Source organism: Antechinus flavipes, chromosome 2 (genome assembly GCF_016432865.1).
Source record: "Antechinus flavipes isolate AdamAnt ecotype Samford, QLD, Australia chromosome 2, AdamAnt_v2, whole genome shotgun sequence".
NCBI lineage: Eukaryota > Metazoa > Chordata > Mammalia > Dasyuromorphia > Dasyuridae > Antechinus > Antechinus flavipes.
The window spans coordinates 249,916,029-249,927,994 of NC_067399.1; positions in this window are offsets into that span (position 1 = coordinate 249,916,029).

The window sequence follows — 11,966 nt, forward strand, 5'->3', positions numbered from 1 at the left end:
TACAAGCCTCTGAATCAATGCTTGACTGAAAAAAACCCACAAATAGTTACCAAGAGAAGCCATCCTTGAGATCCGCCAAGAAAGGTCTGTCTTTACTGGAGGGCTGGGGCGGTTTTAGATCGGGCGCAGGCGGCGGGCAGCAGCAGTGAGAGCACGGGAGCAGACTGGAGAGGGGGTGGAGAGTGATCGTAGCCGTTTCTGCGGGGAGAGCTTCGCTACAGGTTTGGATACTTTCCTCCAGCAGCAAGTCAACAGCCCAGCAGAGAAGCTAAAAACACCGGGGCTGAAGAATACAACCCCAAACAGCTGGAGTCCCTCAGGACCTGGCCGCCCCCCCCTTCCCCCCCCCTCAGTGACTCAGCACGCTCTGGGATCTCAGAGCGCAGGTGCAGCACAGTCCTGCTAGTGCCTCACTGCTACCCCCTGCAGTCTGTAGAGGAAGCTCGATAACACACCCAGCCCCCCCCCCCCCCCCCCAAAGAAAGACTCCAGTTTTTTCTGTCTTTCTTTGGTAGTTTGTCTCTGATTAATAGACAGAATGAGCAAGAAGCTGAAGAGGACTTTAACCCTAGACAGCTTCTACACAGATAGAGAGCAGACTCTAAATCCTGAGGAGACTAAAAACAGGCAGTCCCCAGGTGATTCCCCAAAGGAGGAGATTGTCTGTTCCTCAGCACAGATGAACCTCATAGAAGTGATTAAAAAGGCTCTCACAAGGGAGCTAGAAGAAAAATGGGGAAAGCAGAGTGAGGCTTGGGAAAAGGAGAGGGAGGCTTGGCAAAAGAGCCTGGAGAAAGTTAAAGAGAGAGTGGATAAAGAAGTAAAATCCTTGAAAAATAGGATTAGTGAACTGGAAACAGAAAACAGCTCTCTAAAAAACAAAATTGGCGAAATGGAAAAACATTCCACAGAACAAAAGAACTCAATGGGACAATTAGAGAAAGATTTTAAAAAAGTGAGTGAAGAAAATACTTCACTGAAAATCAGAATTGAACAAGTGGAATTGAATGACTCGAGGAGACAAGAAGAATCAGTCAAGCAAATCCATAAAAATCAAACAATGGAGAAAAATGTGAAATACCTTCTGGGGAAGACAACAGACCTGGAAAACAGATCCAGGAGAGACAATCTGAGAATCATTGGACTCCCAGAAAAACATGATGAAAAAAAGAGCCTGGACACTGTCTTCCAGGAAATTATCAAAGAGAACTGCCCAGAAGTCATAGGAACAGAGGAAAAAATAAACATTGAAAGGATTCATCGATCACCCACTGAAAGGGATCCTAAAATCAAAACACCAAGGAATATAGTGGCCAAATGCCAGAACCCTCAGATGAAAGAAAAAATATTGCAAGCAGCTAGAAAAACCCAATTCAAGTATCAAGGAGCCACAATAAGGATCACCCAGGATCTGGCAGCATCCACATTAAAAGATCGAAGGGCCTGGAATATGATATTCCGAAAGGCTAAGGAACTTGGTATGCAACCAAAAATAACTTACCCAGCGAGAATGAGCATCTTTTTCCAGGGAAGAAGATGGACATTCAACGAAGTAAGCGAATTTCATCTATTTCTGATGAAAAAACCAGAACTTAACAAAAAGTTTGATCTACAAATATAGAACTCAAGAGAAATCTAAAAAGGTAAAGATTAATCTTGGGAACTATATTTTGACTATATAGATGTATAAAGAATACATGTATACCTTGTTCTAGAAATTGATGTGGAAAGGACATTGTACCAGAAAAAGGGTAAAGTGGGGGTAGTACATCTCATGAAGAGGCATAGGAAACCTATTATATCTGAGAGAAAGAATGGAGGGGGATGAATATAGTGGGTATCTTACTGCCTTCAGAATTGGCTTTAAGTGAAAAATCTTAAAACATATTCAATCTATGGTGAAACTTCTCCCATCTCATTGAAAAGTGAGAAGGGAAAAGTGAAAAGGGAAGGAATAAGCTAAGCGGAAGGGAATACGGGAACTGGGAGGGAAAGGGGTAAGATAGGGGGAGGAACTCTAAGGCGGGGGGAGGGACACTAAAAAGGGAGGGCTGTGAGAAGCAAGGGGTGCTCACAAGCTTAATACTTGGAAGGGGGGGAAAGGGGAAAGAAGGGAGGAAAGCATAAACCGGGGTTAACAAGATGGCAAGTAATACAGAATTGGTCATTCTAACCATAAACGTGAATGGGGTAAACTCCCCCATAAAGAGGAAGCGGTTAGCAGAATGGATTAAAAGCCAGAATCCTACAATATGTTGTTTACAGGAAACACACCTGAAGCGGGGAGATACATGCAGGTTAAAGGTAAAAGGTTGGAGCAAAATCTACTATGCTTCAGGTGAAGTCAAAAAAGCAGGGGTAGCCATCCTGATCTCAGATCAAGCTAAAGCAAAAATTGACCTAATTAAAAGAGATAAGGAAGGACACTATATCTTGCTAAAGGGTAGCATGGATAATGAAGCACTATCTATATTAAACATATATGCACCAAGTGGGGTAGCATCTAAATTCTTAAAAGAGAAACTAAGAGAGCTGCAAGAAGAAATAGACAGTAAAACTATAATAGTGGGAGATCTTAACCTTGCACTCTCAGAATTAGATAAATCAAACCACAAAATAAATAAGAAAGAAGTCAAAGAGGTAAATAGAATACTAGAAAAGTTAGATATGATAGATCTCTGGAGAAAATGTAATGGAGACAGAAAGGAATACACTTTCTTTTCAGCAGTTCATGGAACCTATACAAAAATTGACCATATATTAGGACATAAAAACCTCAAACTCAAATGTAGTAAGGCAGAAATAGTAAATGCATCCTTTTCAGACCACGATGCAATGAAAATTACATTCAACAAAAAAGCAGGGGGAAGTAGACCAAAAAATAATTGGAAACTAAATAATCTCATACTAAAGAATGATTGGGTGAAACAGCAAATCATAGACATAATTAATAACTTCACCCAAGAAAACGATAATAATGAGACATCATACCAAAATGTATGGGATGCAGCCAAAGCGGTAATAAGGGGAAATTTCATATCTCTAGAGGCCTATTTGTATAAAATAGAGAAAGAGAAGGTCAATGAATTGGGTTTGCAATTAAAAATGCTAGAAAAGGAACAAATTAAAAACCCCCAGTCAAACACTAAACTTGAAATTCTAAAAGTAAAAGGTGAGATCAATAAAATTGAAAGTAAAAAAAACTATTGAATTGATTAATAAAACTAAGAGTTGGTTCTATGAAAAAACCAACAAAATAGACAAACCCTTAGTAAATCTGATTAAAAAAAGGAAAGAGGAAAATCAAATTGTTAGTCTTAAAAATGAAAAGGGAGAACTCACCACTAACGAAGAGGAAATTAGAGCAATAATTAGGAGTTACTTTGCCCAACTTTATGCCAATAAATTCGACAACTTAAATGAAATAGAAAAATACCTCCAAAAATACAGCTTGCCCAAACTAACAGAGGAAGAAGTAAATATCCTAAACAGTCCCATCTCAGAAAAAGAAATAGAACAAACTATCAATCAACTCCCTAAGAAAAAATCCCCAGGACCAGATGGATTTACATGTGAATTCTACCAAACATTTAAAGAACAATTAACTCCAATGTTATATAAACTATTTGAAAAAATAGGGATTGAAGGAGTCCTACCAAACTCCTTTTATGACACAGATATGGTACTGATACCTAAACCAGGTAGGCTGAAAACAGAGAAAGAAAATTATAGACCAATCTCCCTAATGAATATTGATGCTAAAATCTTAAATAAAATATTAGCAAAAAGATTACAGAAAATTGTCACCAGGATAATACACTATGACCAAGTAGGATTTATACCAGGAATGCAGGGCTGGTTCAATATTAGGAAAACTATTAGCATAATTGACTATATCAATAACCAAACAAACAAAAACCACATGATCATCTCAATAGATGCAGAAAAAGCATTTGATAAAATCCAACATCCATTCCTAATAAAAACACTTGAGAGCATAGGAATAAATGGACTTTTCCTTAAAATAGTCAGGAGCATATATTTAAAACCATCAGTAAGCATCATATGCAATGGGGAAAAACTGGAACCTTTCCCAGTAAGATCTGGAGTGAAGCAAGGTTGCCCACTATCACCATTATTATTTAATATCGTATTAGAAACACTAGCCTCGGCAATAAGAGTCGAGAAAGATATAAAAGGAATTAGAGTAGGCAATGAGGAAACCAAACTATCACTCTTTGCAGATGATATGATGGTATACCTAGAGAACCCCAGAGATTCTACCAAAAAGCTATTGGAAATAATTGTAATTTTAGCAAAGTAGCTGGCTACAAAATAAATCCCCATAAATCCTCAGCATTTTTATACATCACCAACAAAACCCAACAGCAAGAGATACAAAGAGAAATTCCATTCAGAATAACTGTTGATACCATAAAATATTTGGGAATCTATCTACCAAAGGAAAGTCAGGAATTATATGAGCAAAATTATAAAAAGTCTCCACACAAATAAAGTCAGACTTAATAATTGGAAAAATATTAAGTGCTCCTGGACCGCGCGAGCGAACATAATAAAGATGACAATACTCCCTAAACTAATCTATTTATTTAGTGCTATACCAATCAGACTTCCAAGAAAATATTTTATTGATCTAGAAAAAATAACAACAAAATTCATATGGAACAATAAAAAGTCGAGAATCTCAAGGGAATTAATGAAAAAAAAATCAAATGAAGGTGGCCTAGCTGTACCTGATCTAAAATTATATTATAAAGCAGCAGTCACCAAAACCATTTGGTATTGGCTAAGAAATAGATTAGTGGATCAGTGGAAAAGGCTAGGCTCACAAGACAGAATAGTCAATTATAGCAATCTAGTGTTTGACAAACCCAAAGTCCCTAACTTCTTGGGAAAAGAATTCATTATTTGATAAAAACTGCTGGGATAATTGGAAATTAGTATGGCAGAAATTAGGCATGGACCCACACTTAACACCATATACCAAGATAAGATCAAAATGGGTCTATGACCTAGGCATAAAGAACGAGACTATAAATAAATTAGAGGAACATAGAATAGTTTATCTCTCAGACTTGTGGAGGAGAAAGAAATTTGTGACCAAAGATGAACTAGAGACCATTACTGATCACAGAATAGAAAATTTCGATTACATCAAATTAAAAAGCTTTTGTACAAATAAAACTAATGCAAACAAGATTAGAAGGGAAGCAACAAACTGGGAAAACATTTTCACAGTTAAAGGTTCTGATAAAGGCCTCATTTCCAAAATATATAGAGAACTGACTCAAATTTATAAGAAATCAAGCCATTCTCCAATTGATAAATGGTCAAAGGATATGAACAGACAATTTTCAGAGGATGAGATTGAAACTATCACCACTCATATGAAAGAGTGTTCCAAATCATTATTGATCAGAGAAATGCAAATTAAGACAACTCTGAGATACCACTACACACCTGTCAGATTGGCTAAGATGACAGGAAAAAATAATGATGAATGTTGGAGGGGATGCGGGAAAACTGGGACACTAATGCATTGTTGGTGGAGTTGTGAACGAATCCAACCATTCTGGAGAGCAATCTGGAATTATGCCCAAAAAATTATCAAATTGTGCATACCCTTTGATCCAGCAGTGTTTCTATTGGGCTTATATCCCAAAGAAATACTAAAGAAGGGAAAGGGACCTGTATGTGCCAAAATGTTTGTAGCAGCCCTGTTTGTAGTGGCTAGAAACTGGAAAATGAATGGATGCCCATCAATTGGAGAATGGCTGGGTAAATTGTGGCATATGAATGTTATGGAATATGATTGTTCTGTAAGAAATGACCAGCAGGATGAATACAGAGAGGACTGGCGAGACTTACATGAACTGATGCTAAGTGAGATGAGCAGAACCAGGAGATCATTATACACTTCGACAACGATATTGTATGAGGACATATCTTGATGGAAGTGGATTTCTTTGACAAAGAGACCTGAGTTTCAATTGATAAATGACGGACAAAAGCAGCTACACCCAAAGAAAGAACACTGGGAAACGAATGTAAACTATCTGCATTTTTGTTTTTCTTCCCGGATTATTTATACCTTCTGAATCCAATTCTCCCTACTGTTGCGTAGAGAACTGTTCGGTTCTGCAAACATATATTGTATCTAGGATATACTGCAACATATCCAACATATAAAGGACTGCTTGCCATCTAGGGGAGGGGGTGGAGGGAGGGAGGGGGAAAAAAAAAATCGGAACAGAAACGAGTGTCAATATAATGTAATTATTAAATAAAAAATTTAAAAAAAAAAAAACAACCTTATAATGAGGAGGTAAACAACACTCTCTTTTTCATTTATATAATACGGTTCTAATAACATATTTTAGCACATATTAAGACAAAATTACATACACAAAAAATTCTAGATATTATACTTCCCAACTTGAAAAATCCTAGATTTTGTAGTCTCAAGGTAAGAATTATCATGTGAGAGCTTCCATTTTTGAAAATCTTATAACCCATTTGCCAAATTTTTAACTACAACATTCTCTAAACTTGGTTAGACTATGTTCAGATCTTTCTTTTTGCAACTGTTTGTTCCATCTCTCCCTAACTACCTTATCATCAACTATATTTGATTTATCTTAATCATATTCAATTTGTTATTTATATTTTAATTCTCTGTGTTTATGTATATGTGCACATAAGTCTAAATATTTATATATACATGAGTATAAAAATATATGTATTTAACACTGGTTCTTATTTATTCCCTCAACCCATAGTGACACATAAAGATTCTGAAGTCTGGGTGCTACATTTCCCTTTTATGTTTGATGGATATTCCTGAGTATCTATGGGGAGGTGAGAGCTTCATTAGCTCCCCTAAATGTTATTTCCACCTAAAACTAATAATTTATATCAATTATTCAGCTTGACTTAATTACTTATTAGTAAGGAGTATATATCAATGTAGTATCATAAGAACAATTGGAACAAAACAACTCCTATCTCTCATAAGTTCTGTGATATGCTCTGCCTCCAGTATGTAGAATTCATGGGAAACTAGGCTCCAGATTAGAGAGCATATATGTCCAAAGTATTCTTGAAAATCTTGCGCCAATTCGACTTCCAGCCAAGTTGGCGGAGAAGAGGCACACAGCTGCATAAGCTCCATGTTTTCTCTCAGAATTCATTTCATTACAAGCCTCTGAATTAATGCTTGAATGAAAAAAACTCAAAAGTAGTTACCAAGAAAAGACATACTTGAAATTCGCCAGGAAAGGTCTGTTTTTTCTTGAGGGCGGAATGGTTTTAGATCAGGTGCAGGCTGAGTGCAGGCAGTGGGAATGAGAGCCTGGCAGGTAGTTCACAGCCTAGCAGACCAGAGTGGGTTGGGGTGTGATCTCAGTCATCTCTGCGGGGAGAGCTTTGCTACAGGATTGAATACTTTGCTCTGGCAGCAAGCCAGCAGACAAGCAGAGAAACTAAAAACACAGGGGATAAAGACTATAACCCCAAATAGCTGAAGTCTCTCGAGACCTGGCCATCCCTCCCCCACAGTGTCTCAGAATGCTCTCAGAGTCTCAGAGCACAGGTGCAGCACAGCCATTACTGTCCTGTTAGGGTCTCGCTACTGCCTCTGCAGTCTATAGAGAAAGCTCGGTAACACCACCCAGCCCAAAAAAGAAATAAGATTCCTTTGGGTTTTTTTTTTTTTTCTTTGCTAGCTTGTCTTTCATTCTTCTCTGACAAAATGAGCAAAAAATTGAAATGGAACTTAATCATTGACAGCTTCTATATGGATAGAGAGCAGACTCTAAATTCTGAGGAGACTAAAAACAGACTGTCTCCAGGTGAATCCCCAAAGGAGGAGATGATCTGTTCCTCAGCACAGATGAACCTCATAGAAGAAATCAAAAGGGCTCTCACACTTAAATGAACTGATGCTAAGTGAAATGAGCAGAACCAGGAGATCATTATACACTTCAACAATGATATTGTATGAGGATGTATTCTGATGGAAGTGGATTTCTTTGACAAAGAGACCTAACTGAGTTTCAATTGATAAATGATGGACAGAAGCAGCTACACCCAAAGAAAGAACACTGGGAAACGAATGTAAACTATCTGCATTTTTGTTTTTCTTCCCGGGTTATTTTTACCGTCTGAATCCAATTCTCCCTGTGCAACAAAAGAACTGTTCGGTTCTGCAAACATATATTGTATCTAGGATATACTGCAACATATCTAACATATATAGGACTGCTTGCCATCTAGGTGAGAGGATGGAGGGAGGGAGGGGAAAAATCAGAACACAAACGAGTGCAAGGGATAATGTTGTAAAAAAAAAAATTACCCTGGCATGGATTCTGTCAATATAAAGTTATTATAAATTAAATAAAATAAAATATTTTTTTTAAAAAAAGGCTCTCACAAGGGAGCTAGAAGAAAAATGGGAAAAGGAGAGGGAGGCTTGGCAAAAGAGACTGAAGAAGTCATCCCACTCATTTAAAGACAGAGTGGATAAAGAAATAAAATCCTTGAAAAATAGGATTAGTGAACTGGGAAAGGAAAATAGCTCCCTAAAAAACAAAATTGGCCAAATGGAAAAAAAATTCCATAGAACAAAAGAACTCAATTGGACAATTAGAAAAAGATTTTTTAAAAGTGAGTGAAGAAAATACTTCATTGAAAATTAGGTTCGAACGAATGGAATTGAATGACTCGAGGAGACAAGAAGAATCAGTCAAGCAAATACAAAAAAAAAAAAAAAAAATGAAACAATGGAAAAAAATGTGAAATACCTTCTTGGGAAAACAACAGACCTAGAAAATAGATCTAGGAGAGACAATCTGAGAATTATTGGACTCCTAGAAAAATGTGATGAAAAAAAAGAGCCTGGACACTATTATCCAGGAAATTTTCAAAGAGAACTGCCCAGAAGTCATAGAAACAGAGGGTAAAGTAGACTTTGAAAACATGTATACCTTGTTCTAGAAACTAGAGGTGGAAAGGACATTGTACCAGAAAAAGGATAAAGTGGGGGGAACTACATCTCATGAAGAGGCAAAAGAAACCTATTATATCTGAGAGAAAGAACAGAGGGGGATGAATATAGTGGGTACCTTACTGCCATCAGAATTGGCTTTAAGAGAAAAATTTTAGACATATTCAACTTATGGTGAAACTTCTCCCACCTCATTGAGAAGTGGGAAGGGAAAAGTGAAAAGGGAAAGAATAAGCTAAGAGGAAGGGAATACAGACACTGTGAGGAAAAGGAGTAAGAGAGGGAAAGGAATTCTAAGGCAGGGGGAGGGATACTAAAAAGGGAGAGCTGTGAGAAGCAAGGTGGTGCTCACAAATTTAATACTGAGGAGGGGGTAAGGGGGAAAGAAGAGAAAAAAGCATAAACATGGGTTAACCAGATGGCAAGTAATATAAAAGTGGTCTTTTTAACCATAAATGTGAATGGGGTAAACTCCTCCATAAAGAGGAAGCAGTTAGCAGACTGGATTAAAAGCCAGAATCCTACAATATGTTGTTTACAGGAAACACACCTGAAGCAGGGAGATACATACAGAGTAAAGAGAAAAAGTTGGAGCAGAATCTACTATGCTTCAGGTGAAGTCCAAAAAGCAGAGGTAGTCATCCTGATCTCAGATCAAGCAAAAGCAAAAATTGATCAAATTAAAAGAGATAAGAAAGGGCACTATATCTTGCTAAAGGGTAGCATAAATAATGAAGCAATATCAGTATTAAACATACATGCACCAAGTGGTGTAGCATCTAAATTCTTAAAAAAAAGAAACTAAGAGAGCTGCAAGAAGAAATAGACAGCAAAACTATAATAGTGGGAGATCTCAACCTTGCATTCTCAGAATTAGATAAATCAAACCACAAAATAAATAAGAAAGAAGTCAAAGAGGTAAATAGAATATTAGAAAAGTTAGATATGATAGATCTCTGGATAAAACTAAATGGAGATAGAAAGGAATACACTTTCTTCTCAGCAGTTCATGGAACCCATACAAAAATTGACCATATATTAGGACATAAAAACCTCAAACTCAAATGCAGTAAGGCAGAAATAGTAAATGCATCCTTTTCAGACCACGATGCAATGAAAATTACATTCAACAAAAAAGCCAGGGGAAAGTAGACCAAAAAATAATTGGAAACTAAATAATCTCATACTAAAGAATGATTGGGTGAAACAGCAAATCATAGACATAATTAATAACTTCACCCAAAAATGAGATGTCATACCAAAATGTATGGGATGTAGCCAAAGTGGTAATAAGGGGAAATTTCATATCTCTCGAGGCCTACTTGCATAAAATAGAGAAAGAGAAGGTCAATGAATTGGGCTTGCAACTAAAAATGCTAGAAAAGGAACAAATTAAAACCCCCCAGTCAAACACTAAACTTGAAATTCTAAAAATAAAAGGAGAGAACAATAAGACTGAAGGTAAAAAACTATTGAATTAATTAGTAAAACTAAGAGTTCGTTCTATGAAAAAACCAACAAAATAGACAAACCCTTGATAAATCTGATTTAAAAAAGGAAAGAGGAAAATCAAATTGTTAGTCTTAAAAATGAAAAGGGAGAACTTGCCACTAATGAAGAGGAAATTAGAGCAATAATTAAGAGTTCCTTTGCCCAACTTCATGCCAATAAATTCGACAACTTAAATGAAATGGAAGAATACCTTCAGAAATATATCTTGCCCAGATTAACAGAGGAAGAAGTAAATATCCTAAACAGTCCTATTTTAGAAAAAGAAATAAAACAAGCCATTAACCAACTTCCTAAGAAAAAAGCCCCAGGACCAGATGGATTTACATGTGAATTCTACCAAACATTTAAAGAACACTTAATTCCAATGCTATATAAACTATTTGAAAAAATAGGGATTGAAGGAATCCTATCAAACTCCTTTTATGACACAGACATGGTACTGATACCTAAACCAGGTAGGTTGAAAACAGAGAAAGAAAATTATAGACCAATCTCCCTAATGAGTATTGATGCTAAAATCTTATTTTTTTTTTGCACTTATAAATTTTTAATTTGTCTCACTTTCTTTTTTTAAAATAACTTTTTATTGACAGAACCCATGCCAGGGTAATTTTTTACATTATTCCTTGGACTCACTTCTGTTCTGATTTTTCTCCTCCCTCCCTCCACCCCCAACCCCAGGTGGCAAGCAGTCCTATACATGTTAAATAGGTTACAGTATATCCTAGATACAATATATGTGTGCAGAACTGAACAGTTCTCTTGTTGCACAGGGACAATTGGATTCAGAAGGTAAAAATAACCAGGGAAGAAAAACAAAAATGCAAGCAGTTTATATTCATTTCCCAGTGTTCTTTCTTTGGGTGTAGCTGCTTCTGTCCATCCTTGATCAATTGAAACTGAATTAGCTCTCTTTATCGAAGAGATCCACTTCTATCAGAATACATCCTCATACAGTAGCATTGTTGTGATATATAATGATCTCCTGGTTCTGCTCATTTCACTTAACATCATTTCACGTAAGTCTCACCAGTCCTCTCTGTATTCATCCTGCTGGTCATTTCTTACAGAACAATAATATTCCATAATGTTCATATACCACAATTTACCCAACCATTCTTCAATTGATGGACATCCATTCATTTTCCAGCTTCTAGCCACTACAAACAGGACTGCCACAAACATTTTGGCACATACAGGTCCCTTTCTTTTCTTTAGTATCTCTTTGGGATATAAGCCCAGTAGAAACACTGCTGGATGAAAGGGTATGCACAGTTTGATAACTTTTTGAGCATAGTTCCAAATTGATGCTAAAATCTTAAATAAATATTAGCAAAAAGATGAGCCCTAGGATAATACACTATGACCAAGTAGGATTTATATCAGGAATGCAGGGCTGGTTCAATATTAAGAAAACTATTAGCATAAT